Below are 19,005 nucleotides of genomic sequence, written 5' to 3' on the forward strand. Positions count from 1 at the left end.
GCACCTATGTCACCTGTGCTTGCTTGTCAGAGACAGACTATCGCAAAACATACAAATCACTCCATGAATTGATTGCTACGGCATCTGTTATCAACAGTCACAACTAGCAACACCAGTAGCAGCCAACTGCACGCAAAGAATAGGAATGTGCAGTGGGATTTACGTGAACTCGGCGCAAGGCAGATCTTTCCGACATAGGCTTGAGAATCTTACGGGAACACTTGTACTGTTTCTAAATAAAGTGTAGGCGTGGGAGGAGGGTGCTTCCCGCGCACTAATAACAGCACGCTTGCCAATTGTGGATGCTAATCATTCGCTTGTATCTTCCTAGACACATCTGCAGGCTGAGAATTATTCCACTTGCATGGCAAGGTGCGCATGTAGGTGTGTTAAAAGTTCTGGAGGCACTGGGTATTGATCCCAGTACCTCTCGCATTCTAAGCGAGCGCTCTACCAACTGAGCTACGCCCGCCCCCCCAAAGACTAATGGTGCTACATACAGCAATATAGACGATACAGACCCTTGCACTCCCATTATTCAGCAGACAAACACTACTCTCTATGTATCCGTTAGTGTGTCTTTCAGGTTTCGTGCATTCTGTATCGAATCGTAGTTGGCCACAATGAAAGTGGCACGTATAACGTTGAAAATAGAGTTCGGACACCGCTCTGAGTAAGACGAACGTGTTGTCCACCCTCTAGACTTCAATGAGGTTAAGCCGTGATACCTAAGACAGATCTTCACTCGATGACACCTCGATAACAGCCGGTCCCCACATTTACATCTTGCTCTCCTTACGTCAGTATACATCATATCAGTCTGTGACGCTGGCTTTGCAACATCTTGAGTGCCTTTAGGTTCGCCGCGACCAACACTTACAATGCACTGACCACAAAAAATGGAGGCGCCGCGGCTTGAACCCTGCATCTTTCACATGCGAAGCGAACGCTCTACCAACTGAGCTACGCCACATGCACGACCAAACTGCGAAAAAACCCCATTCTTTGCGACTCTGATGCGCACGGACACGATGGTTGGTTGGTTTGAAGCGGTGAAGGCAGCAGAGTACAAAGGCGCGGACACGTTCATATACACAAAAGTTCCAAGTAGTTACGATGCTCTGGTATTACAAATGCAAATTCCGTCTGTTTTTAACGTCTTAAATTGAAAGAGCCGTCACAAATTGCTCCGTTTTCACTCCTTGTCGACAATCATACAGCACCTGAGGTAACAAACACATCTCGAGCCCCATTGTGCACTCCATTATTCATGCCAACTCAGTGCCTCGCTCTTTACTACTGTGTACCAATCTTGTCGTCCAACTGCAAAACACTGGGCCACAACAAGTTTCGCGTCTCCATTGCACTGCGCATACTACTAAACGCTCCCCAAACTTGGCACTCACCCACGCAGCCGACTTTCCACGACGCTCACGCAACGCTCACGCTAGTGACAGCATTATTTATAGTTCGACGTCGCGCCAAAGCGTATGAGCACATTTCGTCTACGGCTTAGGCCGCCCTCCTAGTGTGGCTGCTCGGTGTCTGCAGGCAGCGAGGGTCTGCTAGCTTCCTGTGTTCGCACCTATGTCACCTGTGCTTGCTTGTCAGAGACAGACTATCGCAAAACATACAACTCACTCCATGAATTGATTGCTACGGCATCTGTTATCAACAGTCACAACTAGCAACACCAGTAGCAGCCGACTGCACGCAAAGAATAGGAATGTGCAGTGGGATTTACGTGAACTCGGCGCAAGGCAGATCTTTCCGACATAGGCTTGAGAATCTTACGGGAACACTTGTACTGTTTCTAAATAAAGTGTAGGCGTGGGAGGAGGGTGCTTCCCGCGCACTAATAACAGCACGCTTGCCAATTGTGGATGCTAATCATTCGCTTGTATCTTCCTAGACACATCTGCAGGCTGAGAATTATTCCACTTGCATTGCAAGGTGCGCATGTAGGTGTGTTAAAAATTCTGGAGGCACTGGGTATTGATCCCAGTACCTCTCGCATTCTAAGCGAGCGCTCTACCATCTGAGCTACGCCCGCCCCCCCGAAGACTAATGGTGCTACATACAGCAATATAGACGATACAGACCCTTGCACTCCCATTATTCAGCAGACAAACACTACTCTCTATGTATCCGTTAGGGTGTCTTTCAGGTTTCGTGCATTCTGTATCGAATCGTAGTTGGCCACAATGAAAGTGGCACGTATAACGTTGAAAATAGAGTTCGGACACCGCTCTGAGTAAGACGAACGTGTTGTCCACCCTCTAGACTTCAATGAGGTTAAGCCGTGATACCTAAGACAGATCTTCACTCGATGACACCTCGATAACAGCCGGTCCCCACATTTACATCTTGCTCTCCTTACGTCAGTATACATCATATCAGTCTGTGACGCTGGCTTTGCAACATCTTGCGTGCCTTTAGGTTCGCCGCGACCAACACTTACAATGCACTGACCACAAAAAATGGAGGCGCCGCGGCTTGAACCCTGCATCTTTCACATGCGAAGCGAACGCTCTACCAACTGAGCTACGCCACATGCACGACCAAACTGCGAGAATCCCCATTCTTTGCGACTCTGATGCGCACGGACACAATGGTTGGTTGGTTTGTAGTGGTGAAGGGAGCAGAGTACAAAGGCGCGGACACGTTCATATACACAAAAGTTCCAAGTAGTTTCGATGCTCTGGTATTACAAATGCAAATTCCGTCTGTTTTTAACGTCTTAAATTGAAAGAGCCGTCACAAATTGCTCCGTTTTCACTCCTTGTCGACAATCATACAGGACCTGAGGTAACAAACACATCTCGAGCCCCATTGTGCACTCCATTATTCATGCCAACTCAGTGCCTCGCTCTTTACCACTGTGTACCAATCTTGTCGTCCAACTGCAAAACACTGGGCCACAACAAGTTTCCGCGTCTCCATTGCACTGCGCATACTACAAAACGCTCCCCAAACTTGGCACTCACCCACGCAGCCGACTTTTCCGACTTTCCACGACGCTCACGCTAGTGACAGCATTATTTATAGTTCGACGTCGCGCCAAAGCGTATGAGCACATTTCGCCTACGGCTTAGGCCGCCCTCCTAGTGTGGCTGCTCGGTGTCTGCAGGCAGCGAGGGTCTGCTAGCTTCCTGTGTTCGCACCTACGTCACCTGTGCTTGCTTGTCAGAGACAGACTATCGCAAAACATACAACTCACTCCATGAATTGATTGCTACGGCATCTGTTATCAACAGTCACAACTAGCAACACCAGTAGCAGCCGACTGCACGCAAAGAATAGGAATGTGCAGTGGGATTTACGTGAACTCGGCGCAAGGCAGATCTTTCCGACATAGGCTTGAGAATCTTACGGGAACACTTGTACTGTTTCTAAATAAAGTGTAGGCGTGGGAGGAGGGTGCTTCCCCGGCACTAATAACAGCACGCTTGCCAATTGTGGATGCTAATCATTCGCTTGTATCTTCCTAGACACATCTGCAGGCTGAGAATTATTCCACTTGCATGGCAAGGTGCGCATGTAGGTGTGTTAAAAGTTCTGGAGGCACTGGGTATTGATCCCAGTACCTCTCGCATTCTAAGCGAGCGCTCTACCATCTGAGCTACGCCCGCCCCCCCGAAGACTAATGGTGCTACATACAGCAATATAGACGATACAGACCCTTGCACTCCCATTATTCAGCAGACAAACACTACTCTCTATGTATCCGTTAGGGTGTCTTTCAGGTTTCGTGCATTCTGTATCGAATCGTAGTTGGCCACAATGAAAGTGGCACGTATAACGTTGAAAATAGAGTTCGGACACCGCTCTTAGTAAGACGAACGTGTTGTCCACCCTCTAGACTTCAATGAGGTTAAGCCGTGATACCTAAGACAGATCTGCACTCGATGACACCTCGATAACAGCCGGTCCCCACACTTACATCTTGCTCTCCTTACGTCAGTATACATCATATCAGTCTGTGACGCTGGCTTTGCAACATCTTGCGTGCCTTTAGGTTCGCCGCGACCAACACTTACAATGCACTGAACACAAAAAATGGAGGCGCCGCGGCTTGAACCCTGCATCTTTCACATGCGAAGCGAACGCTCTACCAACTGAGCTACGCCACATGCACGACCAAACTGCGAGAATCCCCATTCTTTGCGACTCTGATGCGCACGGACACGATGGTTGGTTGGTTTGTAGCGGTGAAGGGAGCAGAGTACAAAGGCGCGGACACGTTCATATACACAAAAGTTCCAAGTAGTTTCGATGCTCTGGTATTACAAATGCAAATTCCGTCTGTTTTTAACGTCTTAAATTGAAAGAGCCGTCACAAATTGCTCCGTTTTCACTCCTTGTCGACAATCATACAGCACCTGAGGTAACAAACACATCTCGAGCCCCATTGTGCACTCCATTATTCATGCCAACTCAGTGCCTCGCTCTTTACTACTGTGTACCAATCTTGTCGTCCAACTGCAAAACACTGGGCCACAACAAGTTTCGCGTCTCCATTGCACTGCGCATACTACAAAACGCTCCCCAAACTTGGCACTCACCCACGCAGCCGACTTTCCACGACGCTCACGCAACGCTCACGCTAGTGACAGCATTATTTATAGTTCGACGTCGCGCCAAATCGTATGTGCACATTTCGCCTACGGCTTAGGCCGCCCTCCTAGTGTGGCTGCTCGGTGTCTGCAGGCAGCGAGGGTCTGCTAGCTTCCTGTGTTCGCACCTATGTCACCTGTGCTTGCTTGTCAGAGACAGACTATCGCAAAACATACAACTCACTCCATGAATTGATTGCTACGGCATCTGTTATCAACAGTCACAACTAGCAACACCAGTTGCAGCCGACTGCACGCAAAGAATATGAATGTGCAGTGGGATTTACGTGAATTCGGCGCAAGGCAGATCTTTCCGACATAGGCTTGAGAATCTTACGGGAACACTTGTATTGTTTCTAAATAAAGTGTAGGCGTGGGAGGAGGGTACTTCCCGCGCACTAATAACAGCACGCTTGCCAATTGTGGATGCTAATCATTCGCTTGTATCTTCCTAGACACATCTGCAGGCTGAGAATTATTCCACTTGCATGGCAAGGTGCGCATGTAGGTGTGTTAAAAATTCTGGAGGCACTGGGTATTGATCCCAGTACCTCTCGCATTCTAAGCGAGCGCTCTACCATCTGAGCTACGCCCGCCCCCCCCCCCCCCCCGAAGACTAATGGTGCTACATACAGCAATATAGACGACACAGACCCTTGCACTCCCATTATTCAGCAGACAAACACTACTCTCTATGTATCCGTTAGGGTGTCTTTCAGGTTTCGTGCATTCTGTATCGAATCGTAGTTGGCCACAATGAAAGTGGCACGTATAACGTTGAAAATAGAGTTCGGACACCGCTCTGAGTAAGACGAACGTGTTGTCCACCCTCTAGACTTCAATGAGGTTAAGCCGTGATACCTAAGACAGATCTGCACTCGATGACACCTCGATAACAGCCGGTCCCCACACTTACATCTTGCTCTCCTTACGACAGTATACATCATATCAGTCTGTGACGCTGGCTTTGCAACATCTTGCGTGCCTTTAGGTTCGCCGCGACCAACACTTACAATGCACTGACCACAAAAAATGGAGGCGCCGCGGCTTGAACCCTGCATCTTTCACATGCGAAGCGAACGCTCTACCAACTGAGCTACGCCACATGCACGACCAAACTGCGAGATTCCCCATTCTTTGCGACTCTGATGCGCACGGACACGATGGTTGGTTGGTTTGTAGCGGTGAAGGGAGCAGAGTACAAAGGCGCGGACACGTTCATATACACAAAAGTTCCAAGTAGTTTTGATGCTCTGGTATTACAAATGAAAATTCCGTCTGTTTTTAACGTCTTAAATTGAAAGAGCAGTCACAAATTGCTCCGTTTTCACTCCTTGTCGACAATCATACAGCTCCTGAGGTATCAAACACATCTCGAGCCCTATTGTGCACTCCATTATTCATGCCAACTCAGTGCCTCGCTCTTTACCACTGTGTACCAATCTTGTCGTCCAACTGAAAAACACTAGGCCACATCAAGTTCCCGCGCCTCCATTGCACTGCGCATACTACAAAACGCTCCCCAAACTTGGCACTCACCCACGCAGCCGACTTTCCACGACGCTCACGCAACGCTCACGCTAGTGACAGCATTATTTATAGTTCGACGTCGCGCCAAAGCGTATGAGCACATTTCGCCTACGGCTTAGGCCGCCCTCCTAGTGTGGCTGCTCGGTGTCTGCAGGCAGCGAGGGTCTGCTAGTTTCCTGTGTTCGCACCTATGTCACCTGTGCTTGCTTGTCAGAGACAGACTATCGCAAAACATACAAATCACTCCATGAATTGATTGCTACGGCATCTTTTATCAACAGTCACAACTAGCAACACCAGTAGCAGCCGACTGCACGCAAAGAATATGAATGTGCAGTGGGATTTACGTGAACTCGGCGCAAGGCAGATCTTTCCGACATAGGCTTGAGAATCTTACGGGAACACTTGTATTGTTTCTAAATAAAGTGTAGGCGTGGGAGGAGGGTACTTCCCACGCACTAATAACAGCACGCTTGCCAATTGTGGATGCTAATCATTCGCTTGTATCTTCCTAGACACATCTGCAGGCTGAGAATTATTCCACTTGCATGGCAAGGTGCGCATGTAGGTGTGTTAAAAATTCTGGAGGCACTGGGTATTGATCCCAGTACCTCTCGCATTCTAAGCGAGCGCTCTACCATCTGAGCTACGCCCGCCCCCCCGAAGACTAATGGTGCTACATACAGCAATATAGACGACACAGACCCTTGCACTCCCATTATTCAGCAGACAAACACTACTCTCTATGTATCCGTTAGGGTGTCTTTCAGGTTTCGTGCATTCTGTATCGAATCGTAGTTGGCCACAATGAAAGTGGCACGTATAACGTTGAAAATAGAGTTCGGACACCGCTCTGAGTAAGACGAACGTGTTGTCCACCCTCTAGACTTCAATGAGGTTAAGCCGTGATACCTAAGACAGATCTGCACTCGATGACACCTCGATAACAGCCGGTCCCCACACTTACATCTTGCTCTCCTTACGTCAGTATACATCATATCAGTCTGTGACGCTGGCTTTGCAACATCTTGCGTGCCTTTAGGTTCGCCGCGACCAACACTTACAATGCACTGACCACAAAAAATGGAGGCGCCGCGGCTTGAACCCTGCACCTTTCACATGCGAAGCGAACGCTCTACCAACTGAGCTACGCCACATGCACGACCAAACTGCGAAAAAACCCCATTCTTTGCGACTCTGATGCGCACGGACACGATGGTTGGTTGGTTTGTAGCGGTGAAGGGAGCAGAGTACAAAGGCGCGGACACGTTCATATACACAAAACTTCCAAGTAGTTTCGATGCTCTGGTATTACAAATGCAAATTCCGTCTGTTTTTAACGTCTTAAATTGAAAGAGCCGTCACAAATTGCTCCGTTTTCACTCCTTGTCGACAATCATACAGCACCTGAGGTATCAAACACATCTCGAGCCCCATTGTGCACTCCATTATTCATGCCAACTCAGTGCCTCGCTCTTTACCACTGTGTACCAATCTTGTCGTCCAACTGCAAAACACTAGGCCACAACAAGTTTCCGCGCCTCCATTGCACTGCGCATACTACAAAACGCTCCCCAAACTTGGCACTCACCCACGCAGCCGACTTTTCCGACTTTCCACGACGCTCACGCTAGTGACAGCATTATTTATAGTTCGACGTCGCGCCAAAGCGTATGAGCACATTTCGCCTACGGCTTAGGCCGCCCTCCTAGTGTGGCTGCTCGGTGTCTGCAGGCAGCGAGGGTCTGCTAGCTTCCTGTGTTCGCACCTATGTCACCTGTGCTTGCTTGTCAGAGACAGACTATCGCAAAACATACAACTCACTCCATGAATTGATTGCTACGGCATCTGTTATCAACAGTCACAACTAGCAACACCAGTAGCAGCCGACTGCACGCAAAGAATAGGAATGTGCAGTGGGATTTACGTGAACTCGGCGCAAGGCAGATCTTTCCGACATAGGCTTGAGAATCTTACGGGAACACTTGTACTGTTTCTAAATAAAGTGTAGGCGTCGGAGGAGGGTGCTTCCCGCGCACTAATAACAGCACGCTTGCCAATTGTGGATGCTAATCATTCGCTTGTATCTTCCTAGACACATCTGCAGGCTGAGAATTATTCCACTTGCATGGCAAGGTGCGCATGTAGGTGTGTTAAAAATTCTGGAGGCACTGGGTATTGATCCCAGTACCTCTCGCATTCTAAGCGAGCGCTCTACCATCTGAGCTACGCCCGCCCCCCCGAAGACTAATGGTGCTACATACAGCAATATAGACGACACAGACCCTTGCACTCCCATTATTCAGCAGACAAACACTACTCTCTATGTATCCGTTAGGGTGTCTTTCAGGTTTCGTGCATTCTGTATCGAATCGTAGTTGGCCACAATGAAAGTGGCACGTATAACGTTGAAAATAGAGTTCGGACACCGCTCTGAGTAAGACGAACGTGTTGTCCACCCTCTAGACTTCAATGAGGTTAAGCCGTGATACCTAAGACAGATCTGCACTCGATGACACCTCGATAACAGCCGGTCCCCACACTTACATCTTGCTCTCCTTACGTCAGTATACATCATATCAGTCTGTGACGCTGGCTTTGCAACATCTTGCGTGCCTTTAGGTTCGCCGCGACCAACACTTACAATGCACTGACCACAAAAAATGGAGGCGCCGCGGCTTGAACCCTGCACCTTTCACATGCGAAGCGAACGCTCTACCAACTGAGCTACGCCACATGCACGACCAAACTGCGAAAAAACCCCATTCTTTGCGACTCTGATGCGCACGGACACGATGGTTGGTTGGTTTGTAGCGGTGAAGGGAGCAGAGTACAAAGGCGCGGACACGTTCATATACACAAAACTTCCAAGTAGTTTCGATGCTCTGGTATTACAAATGCAAATTCCGTCTGTTTTTAACGTCTTAAATTGAAAGAGCCGTCACAAATTGCTCCGTTTTCACTCCTTGTCGACAATCATACAGCACCTGAGGTATCAAACACATCTCGAGCCCCATTGTGCACTCCATTATTCATGCCAACTCAGTGCCTCGCTCTTTACCACTGTGTACCAATCTTGTCGTCCAACTGCAAAACACTAGGCCACAACAAGTTTCCGCGCCTCCATTGCACTGCGCATACTACAAAACGCTCCCCAAACTTGGCACTCACCCACGCAGCCGACTTTTCCGACTTTCCACGACGCTCACGCTAGTGACAGCATTATTTATAGTTCGACGTCGCGCCAAAGCGTATGAGCACATTTCGCCTACGGCTTAGGCCGCCCTCCTAGTGTGGCTGCTCGGTGTCTGCAGGCAGCGAGGGTCTGCTAGCTTCCTGTGTTCGCACCTATGTCACCTGTGCTTGCTTGTCAGAGACAGACTATCGCAAAACATACAACTCACTCCATGAATTGATTGCTACGGCATCTGTTATCAACAGTCACAACTAGCAACACCAGTAGCAGCCGACTGCACGCAAAGAATAGGAATGTGCAGTGGGATTTACGTGAACTCGGCGCAAGGCAGATCTTTCCGACATAGGCTTGAGAATCTTACGGGAACACTTGTACTGTTTCTAAATAAAGTGTAGGCGTCGGAGGAGGGTGCTTCCCGCGCACTAATAACAGCACGCTTGCCAATTGTGGATGCTAATCATTCGCTTGTATCTTCCTAGACACATCTGCAGGCTGAGAATTATTCCACTTGCATGGCAAGGTGCGCATGTAGGTGTGTTATAAATTCTGGAGGCACTGGGTATTGATCCCAGTACCTCTCGCATTCTAAGCGAGCGCTCTACCATCTGAGCTACGCCCGCCCCCCCAAAGACTAATGGTGCTACATACAGCAATATAGACGATACAGACCCTTGCACTCCCATTATTCAGCAGACAAACACTACACTCTATGTATCCGTTAGGGTGTCTTTCAGGTTTCGTGCATTCTGTATCGAATCGTAGTTGGCCACAATGAAAGTGGCACGTATAACGTTGAAAATAGAGTTCGGACACCGCTCTGAGTAAGACGAACGTGTTGTCCACCCTCTAGACATCAATGAGGTTAAGCCGTGATACCTAAGACAGATCTGCACTCGATGACACCTCGATCACAGCCGGTCCCCACACTTACATCTTGCTCTCCTTACGTCAGTATACATCATATCAGTCTGTGACGCTGGCTTTGCAACATCTTGCGTGCCTTTAGGTTCGCCGCGACCAACACTTACAACGCACTGACCACAAAAAATGGAAGCGCCGCGGCTTGAACCCTGCACCTTTCACATGCGAAGCGAACGCTCTACCAACTGAGCTACGCCACATGCACGACCAAACTGCGAGAATCCCCATTCTTTGCGACTCTGATGCGCACGGACACGATGGTTGGTTGGTTTGTAGTGGTGAAGGGAGCAGAGTACAAAGGCGCGGACACGTTCATATACACAAAAGTTCCAAGTAGTTTCGATGCTCTGGTATTACAAATGCAAATTCCGTCTGTTTTTAACGTCTTAAATTGAAAGAGCCGTCACAAATTGCTCCGTTTTCACTCCTTGTCGACAATCATACAGCTCCTGAGGTATCAAACACATCTCGAGCCCCATTGTGCACTCCATTATTCATGCCAACTCAGTGCCTCGCTCTTTACCACTGTGTACCAATCTTGTCGTCCAACTGCAAAACACTAGGCCACAACAAGTTTCCGCGCCTCCATTGCACTGCGCATACTACAAAACGCTCCCCAAACTTGGCACTCACCCACGCAGCCGACTTTTCCGACTTTCCACGACGCTCACGCTAGTGACAGCATTATTTATAGTTCGACGTCGCGCCAAAGCGTATGAGCACATTTCGCCTACGGCTTAGGCCGCCCTCCTAGTGTGGCTGCTCGGTGTCTGCAGGCAGCGAGGGTCTGCTAGCTTCCTGTGTTCGCACCTATGTTACCTGTGCTTGCTTGTCAGAGACAGACTATCGCAAAACATACAACTCACTCCATGAATTGATTGCTACGGCATCTGTTATCAACAGTCACAACTAGCAACACCAGTAGCAGCCGACTGCACGCAAAGAATAGGAATGTGCAGTGGGATTTACGTGAACTCGGCGCAAGGCAGATCTTTCCGACATAGGCTTGAGAATCTTACGGGAACACTTGTACTGTTTCTAAATAAAGTGTAGGCGTGGGAGGAGGGTGCTTCCCGCGCACTAATAACAGCACGCTTGCCAATTGTGGATGCTAATCATTCGCTTGTATCTTCCTAGACACATCTGCAGGCTGAGAATTATTCCACTTGCATGGCAAGGTGCGCATGTAGGTGTGTTATAAATTCTGGAGGCACTGGGTATTGATCCCAGTACCTCTCGCATTCTAAGCGAGCGCTCTACCATCTGAGCTACGCCCGCCCCCCCAAAGACTAATGTCGCTACATACAGCAATATAGACGATACAGACCCTTGCACTCCCATTATTCAGCAGACAAACACTACTCTCTATGTATCCGTTAGGGTGTCTTTCAGGTTTCGTGCATTCTGTATCGAATCGTAGTTGGCCACAATGAAAGTGGCACGTATAACGTTGAAAATAGAGTTCGGACACCGCTCTGAGTAAGACGAACGTGTTGTCCACCCTCTAGACATCAATGAGGTTAAGCCGTGATACCTAAGACAGATCTGCACTCGATGACACCTCGATCACAGCCGGTCCCCACACTTACATCTTACTCTCCTTACGTCAGTATACATCATATCAGTCTGTGACGCTGGCTTTGCAACATCTTGCGTGCCTTTAGGTTTGCCGCGACCAACACTTACAACGCACTGACCACAAAAAATGGAGGCGCCGCGGCTTGAACCCTGCACCTTTCACATGCGAAGCGAACGCTCTACCAACTGAGCTACGCCACATGCACGACCAAACTGCGAGAATCCCCATTCTTTGCGACTCTGATGCGCACGGACACGATGGTTGGTTGGTTTGTAGCGGTGAAGGCAGCAGAGTACAAAGGCGCGGACACGTTCATATACACAAAAGTTCCAAGTAGTTTCGATGCTCTGGTATTACAAATGCAAATTCCGTCTGTTTTTAACGTCTTAAATTGAAAGAGCCGTCACAAATTGCTCCGTTTTCACTCCTTGTCGACAATCATACAGCACCTGAGGTAACAAACACATCTCGAGCCCCATTGTGCACTCCATTATTCATGCCAACTCAGTGCCTCGCTCTTTACTACTGTGTACCAATCTTGTCGTCCAACTGCAAAACACTGGGCCACAACAAGTTTCCGCGTCTCCATTGCACTGCGCATACTACAAAACGCTCCCCAAACTTGGCACTCACCCACGCAGCCGACTTTTCCGACTTTCCACGACGCTCACGCTAGTGACAGCATTATTTATAGTTCGACGTCGCGCCAAAGCGTATGAGCACATTTCGCCTACGGCTTAGGCCGCCCTCCTAGTGTGGCTGCTCGGTGTCTGCAGGCAGCGAGGGTCTGCTAGCTTCCTGTGTTCGCACCTATGTTACCTGTGCTTGCTTGTCAGAGACAGACTATCGCAAAACATACAACTCACTCCATGAATTGATTGCTACGGCATCTGTTATCAACAGTCACAACTAGCAACACCAGTAGCAGCCGACTGCACGCAAAGAATAGGAATGTGCAGTGGGATTTACGTGAACTCGGCGCAAGGCAGATCTTTCCGACATAGGCTTGAGAATCTTACGGGAACACTTGTACTGTTTCTAAATAAAGTGTAGGCGTGGGAGGAGGGTGCTTCCCGCGCACTAATAACAGCACGCTTGCCAATTGTGGATGCTAATCATTCGCTTGTATCTTCCTAGACACATCTGCAGGCTGAGAATTATTCCACTTGCATGGCAAGGTGCGCATGTAGGTGTGTTATAAATTCTGGAGGCACTGGGTATTGATCCCAGTACCTCTCGCATTCTAAGCGAGCGCTCTACCATCTGAGCTACGCCCGCCCCCCCAAAGACTAATGTCGCTACATACAGCAATATAGACGATACAGACCCTTGCACTCCCATTATTCAGCAGACAAACACTACTCTCTATGTATCCGTTAGGGTGTCTTTCAGGTTTCGTGCATTCTGTATCGAATCGTAGTTGGCCACAATGAAAGTGGCACGTATAACGTTGAAAATAGAGTTCGGACACCGCTCTGAGTAAGACGAACGTGTTGTCCACCCTCTAGACATCAATGAGGTTAAGCCGTGATACCTAAGACAGATCTGCACTCGATGACACCTCGATCACAGCCGGTCCCCACACTTACATCTTACTCTCCTTACGTCAGTATACATCATATCAGTCTGTGACGCTGGCTTTGCAACATCTTGCGTGCCTTTAGGTTTGCCGCGACCAACACTTAAAACGCACTGACCACAAAAAATGGAGGCGCCGCGGCTTGAACCCTGCACCTTTCACATGCGAAGCGAACGCTCTACCAACTGAGCTACGCCACATGCACGACCAAACTGCGAGAATCCCGATTCTTTGCGACTCTGATGCGCACGGACACGATGGTTGGTTGGTTTGTAGCGGTGAAGGCAGCAGAGTACAAAGGCGCGGACACGTTCATATACACAAAAGTTCCAAGTAGTTTCGATGCTCTGGTATTACAAATGCAAATTCCGTCTGTTTTTAACGTCTTAAATTGAAAGAGCCGTCACAAATTGCTCCGTTTTCACTCCTTGTCGACAATCATACAGCACCTGAGGTAACAAACACATCTCGAGCCCCATTGTGCACTCCATTATTCATGCCAACTCAGTGCCTCGCTCTTTACTACTGTGTACCAATCTTGTCGTCCAACTGCAAAACACTGGGCCACAACAAGTTTCCGCGTCTCCATTGCACTGCGCATACTACAAAACGCTCCCCAAACTTGGCACTCACCCACGCAGCCGACTTTTCCGACTTTCCACGACGCTCACGCTAGTGACAGCATTATTTATAGTTCGACGTCGCGCCAAAGCGTATGAGCACATTTCGCCTACGGCTTAGGCCGCCCTCCTAGTGTGGCTGCTCGATGTCTGCAGGCAGCGAGGGTCTGCTAGCTTCCTGTGTTCGCACCTATGTTACCTGTGCTTGCTTGTCAGAGACAGACTATCGCAAAACATACAACTCACTCCATGAATTGATTGCTACGGCATCTGTTATCAACAGTCACAACTAGCAACACCAGTAGCAGCCGACTGCACGCAAAGAATAGGAATGTGCAGTGGGATTTACGTGAACTCGGCGCAAGGCAGATCTTTCCGACATAGGCTTGAGAATCTTACGGGAACACTTGTACTGTTCCTAAATAAAGTGTAGGCGTGGGAGGAGGGTGCTTCCTGCGCACTAATAACAGCACGCTTGCCAATTGTGGATGCTAATCATTCGCTTGTATCTTCCTAGACACATCTGCAGGCTGAGAATTATTCCACTTGCATGGCAAGGTGCGCATGTAGGTGTGTTATAAATTCTGGAGGCACTGGGTATTGATCCCAGTACCTCTCGCATTCTAAGCGAGCGCTCTACCATCTGAGCTACGCCCGCCCCCCCGAAGACTAATGGTGCTACATACAGCAATATAGACGATACAGACCCTTGCACTCCCATTATTCAGCAGACAAACACTACTCTCTATGTATCCGTTAGGGTGTCTTTCAGGTTTCGTGCATTCTGTATCTAATCGTAGTTGGCCACAATGAAAGTGGCACGTATAACGTTGAAAATAGAGTTCGGACACCGCTCTGAGTAAGACGAACGTGTTGTCCACCCTCTAGACATCAATGAGGTTAAGCCGTGATACCTAAGACAGATCTGCACTCGATGACACCTCGATAACAGCCGGTCCCCACACTTACATCTTGCTCTCCTTACGTCAGTATACATCATATCAGTCTGTGACGCTGGCTTTGCAACATCTTGCGTGCCTTTAGGTTCGCCGCGACCAACACTTACAACGCACTGACCACAAAAAATGGAGGCGCCGCGGCTTGAACCCTGCACCTTTCACATGCGAAGCGAACGCTCTACCAACTGAGCTACGCCACATGCACGACCAAACTGCGAGAATCCCCATTCTTTGCGACTCTGATGCGCACGGACACGATGGTTGGTTGGTTTGTAGCGGTGAAGGGAGCAGAGTACAAAGGCGCGGACACGTTCATATACACAAAAGTTCCAAGTAGTTTAGATGCTCTGGTATTACAAATGCAAATTCCGTCTGTTTTTAACGTCTTAAATTGAAAGAGCCGTCACAAATTGCTCCGTTTTCACTCCTTGTCGACAATCATACAGCACCTGAGGTAACAAACACATCTCGAGCCCCATTGTGCACTCCATTATTCATGCCAACTCAGTGCCTCGCTCTTTACCACTGTGTACCAATCTTGTCGTCCAACTGAAAAACACTAGGCCACAACAACTTTCTGCGCCTCCATTGCACTGCGCATACTACAAAACGCTCCCCAAACTTGGCACTCACCCACGCAGCCGACTTTTCCGACTTTCCACGACGCTCACGCTAGTGACAGCATTATTTATAGTTCGACGTCGCACCAAAGCGTATGAGCACATTTCGCCTACGGCTTAGGCCGCCCTCCTAGTGTGGCTGCTCGGTGTCTGCAGGCAGCGAGGGTCTGCTAGCTTCCTGTGTTCGCACCTATGTCACCTGTGCTTGCTTGTCAGAGACAGACTATCGCAAAACATACAACTCACTCCATGAATTGATTGCTACGGCATCTGTTATCAACAGTCACAACTAGCAACACCAGTAGCAGCCGACTGCACGCAAAGAATAGGAATGTGCAGTGGGATTTACGTGAACTCGGCGCAAGGCAGATCTTTCCGACATAGGCTTGAGAATCTTACGGGAACACTTGTACTGTTTCTAAATAAAGTGTAGGCGTGGGAGGAGGGTGCTTCCCGCGCACTAATAACAGCACGCTTGCCAATTGTGGATGCTAATCATTCGCTTGTATCTTCCTAGACACATCTGCAGGCTGAGAATTATTCCACTTGCATGGCAAGGTGCGCATGTAGGTGTGTTATAAATTCTGGAGGCACTGGGTATTGATCCCAGTACCTCTCGCATTCTAAGCGAGCGCTCTACCATCTGAGCTACGCCCGCCCCCCCAAAGACTAATGGTGCTACATACAGCAATATAGACGATACAGACCCTTGCACTCCCATTATTCAGCAGACAAACACTACTCTCTATGTATCCGTTAGGGTGTCTTTCAGGTTTCGTGCATTCTGTATCGAATCGTAGTTGGCCACAATGAAAGTGGCACGTATAACGTTGAAAATAGAGTTCGGACACCGCTCTGAGTAAGACGAACGTGTTGTCCACCCTCTAGACATCAATGAGGTTAAGCCGTGATACCTAAGACAGATCTGCACTCGATGACACCTCGATCACAGCCGGTCCCCACACTTACATCTTACTCTCCTTACGTCAGTATACATCATATCAGTCTGTGACGCTGGCTTTGCAACATCTTGCGTGCCTTTAGGTTTGCCGCGACCAACACTTACAACGCACTGACCACAAAAAATGGAGGCGCCGCGGCTTGAACCCTGCACCTTTCACATGCGAAGCGAACGCTCTACCAACTGAGCTACGCCACATGCACGACCAATCTGCGAGAATCCCCATTCTTTGCGACTCTGATGCGCACGGACACGATGGTTGGTTGGTTTGTAGCGGTGAAGGGAGCAGAGTACAAAGGCGCGGACACGTTCATATACACAAAAGTTCCAAGTAGTTTCGATGCTCTGGTATTACAAATGCAAATTCCGTCTGTTTTTAACGTCTTAAATTGAAAGAGCCGTCACAAATTGCTCCGTTTTCACTCCTTGTCGACAATCATACAGCACCGGAGGTAACAAACACATCTCGAGCCCCATTGTGCACTCCATTATTCATGCCAACTCAGTGCCTCGCTCTTTACTACTGTGTACCAATCTTGTCGTCCAACTGCAAAACACTGGGCCACAACAAGTTTCCGCGTCTCCATTGCACTGCGCATACTACAAAACGCTCCCCAAACTTGGCACTCACCCACGCAGCCGACTTTTCCGACTTTCCACGACGCTCACGCTAGTGACAGCATTATTTATAGTTCGACGTCGCGCCAAAGCGTATGAGCACATTTCGCCTACGGCTTAGGCCGCCCTCCTAGTGTGGCTGCTCGGTGTCTGCAGGCAGCGAGGGTCTGCTAGCTTCCTGTGTTCGCACCTATGTCACCTGTGCTTGCTTGTCAGAGACAGACTATCGCAAAACATACAACTCACTCCATGAATTGATTGCTACGGCATCTGTTATCAACAGTCACAACTAGCAACACCAGTAGCAGCCGACTGCACGCAAAGAATAGGAATGTGCAGTGGGATTTACGTGAACTCGGCGCAAGGCAGATCTTTCCGACATAGGCTTGAGAATCTTACGGGAACACTTGTACTGTTCCTAAATAAAGTGTAGGCGTGGGAGGAGGGTGCTTCCCGCGCACTAATAACAGCACGCTTGCCAATTGTGGATGCTAATCATTCGCTTGTATCTTCCTAGACACATCTGCAGGCTGAGAATTATTCCACTTGCATGGCAAGGTGCGCATGTAGGTGTGTTATAAATTCTGGAGGCACTGGGTATTGATCCCAGTACCTCTCGCATTCTAAGCGAGCGCTCTACCATCTGAGCTACGCCCGCCCCCCCGAAGACTAATGGTGCTACATACAGCAATATAGACGATACAGACCCTTGCACTCCCATTATTCAGCAGACAAACACTACTCTCTATGTATCCGTTAGGGTGTCTTTCAGGTTTCGTGCATTCTGTATCGAATCGTAGTTGGCCACAATGAAAGTGGCACGTATAACGTTGAAAATAGAGTTCGGACACCGCTCTGAGTAAGACGAACGTGTTGTCCACCCTCTAGACATCAATGAGGTTAAGCCGTGATACCTAAGACAGATCTGCACTCGATGACACCTCGATAACAGCCGGTCCCCACACTTACATCTTGCTCTCCTTACGTCAGTATACATCATATCAGTCTGTGACGCTGGCTTTGCAACATCTTGCGTGCCTTTAGGTTCGCCGCGACCAACACTTACAACGCACTGACCACAAAAAATGGAGGCGCCGCGGCTTGAAGCCTGCACCTTTCACATGCGAAGCGAACGCTCTACCAACTGAGCTACGCCACATGCACGACCAAACTGCGAGAATCCCCATTCTTTGCGACTCTGATGCGCACGGACACGATGGTTGGTTGGTTTGTAGCGGTGAAGGGAGCAGAGTACAAAGGCGCGGACACGTTCATATACACAAAAGTTCCAAGTAGTTTCGATGCTCTGGTATTACAAATGCAAATTCCGTCTGTTTTTAACGTGTTAAATTGAAAGAGCCGTCACAAATTGCTCCGTTTTCACTCCTTGTCGACAATCATACAGCACCTGAGGTAACAAACACATCTCGAGCCCCATTGTGCACTCCATTATTCATGCCAACTAAGTGCCTCGCTCTTTACTACTGTGTACCAATCTTGTCGTCCAACTGCAAAACACTGGGCCACAACAAGTTTCCGCGTCTCCATTGCACTGCGCATACTACAAAACGCTCCCCAAACTTGGCACTCACCCACGCAGCCGACTTTTCCGACTTTCCACGACGCTCACGCTAGTGACAGCATTATTTATAGTTCGACGTCGCGCCAAAGCGTATGAGCACATTTCGCCTACGGCTTAGGCCGCCCTCCTAGTGTGGCTGCTCGGTGTCTGCAGGCAGCGAGGGTCTGCTAGCTTCCTGTGTTCGCACCTATGTCACCTGTGCTTGCTTGTCAGAGACAATCGCA

General features: G+C 49.0%; 1 non-coding gene across 1 annotated transcript; it reads right to left on the minus strand.

Annotated features, from left to right (window-relative positions):
* Nucleotides 1-399: 399 nt before the first annotated feature.
* On the minus strand, nucleotides 400-473 carry Trnas-aga (transfer RNA serine (anticodon AGA)). Its single transcript has one exon. It is a non-coding gene; the product is annotated as a tRNA-Ser (tRNA).
* Nucleotides 474-19,005: the final 18,532 nt, after the last annotated feature.

The sequence above is a fragment of the Schistocerca gregaria genome, chromosome 3, assembly GCF_023897955.1.
Source record: "Schistocerca gregaria isolate iqSchGreg1 chromosome 3, iqSchGreg1.2, whole genome shotgun sequence".
Classification (NCBI taxonomy): Eukaryota; Metazoa; Arthropoda; class Insecta; order Orthoptera; family Acrididae; genus Schistocerca; species Schistocerca gregaria.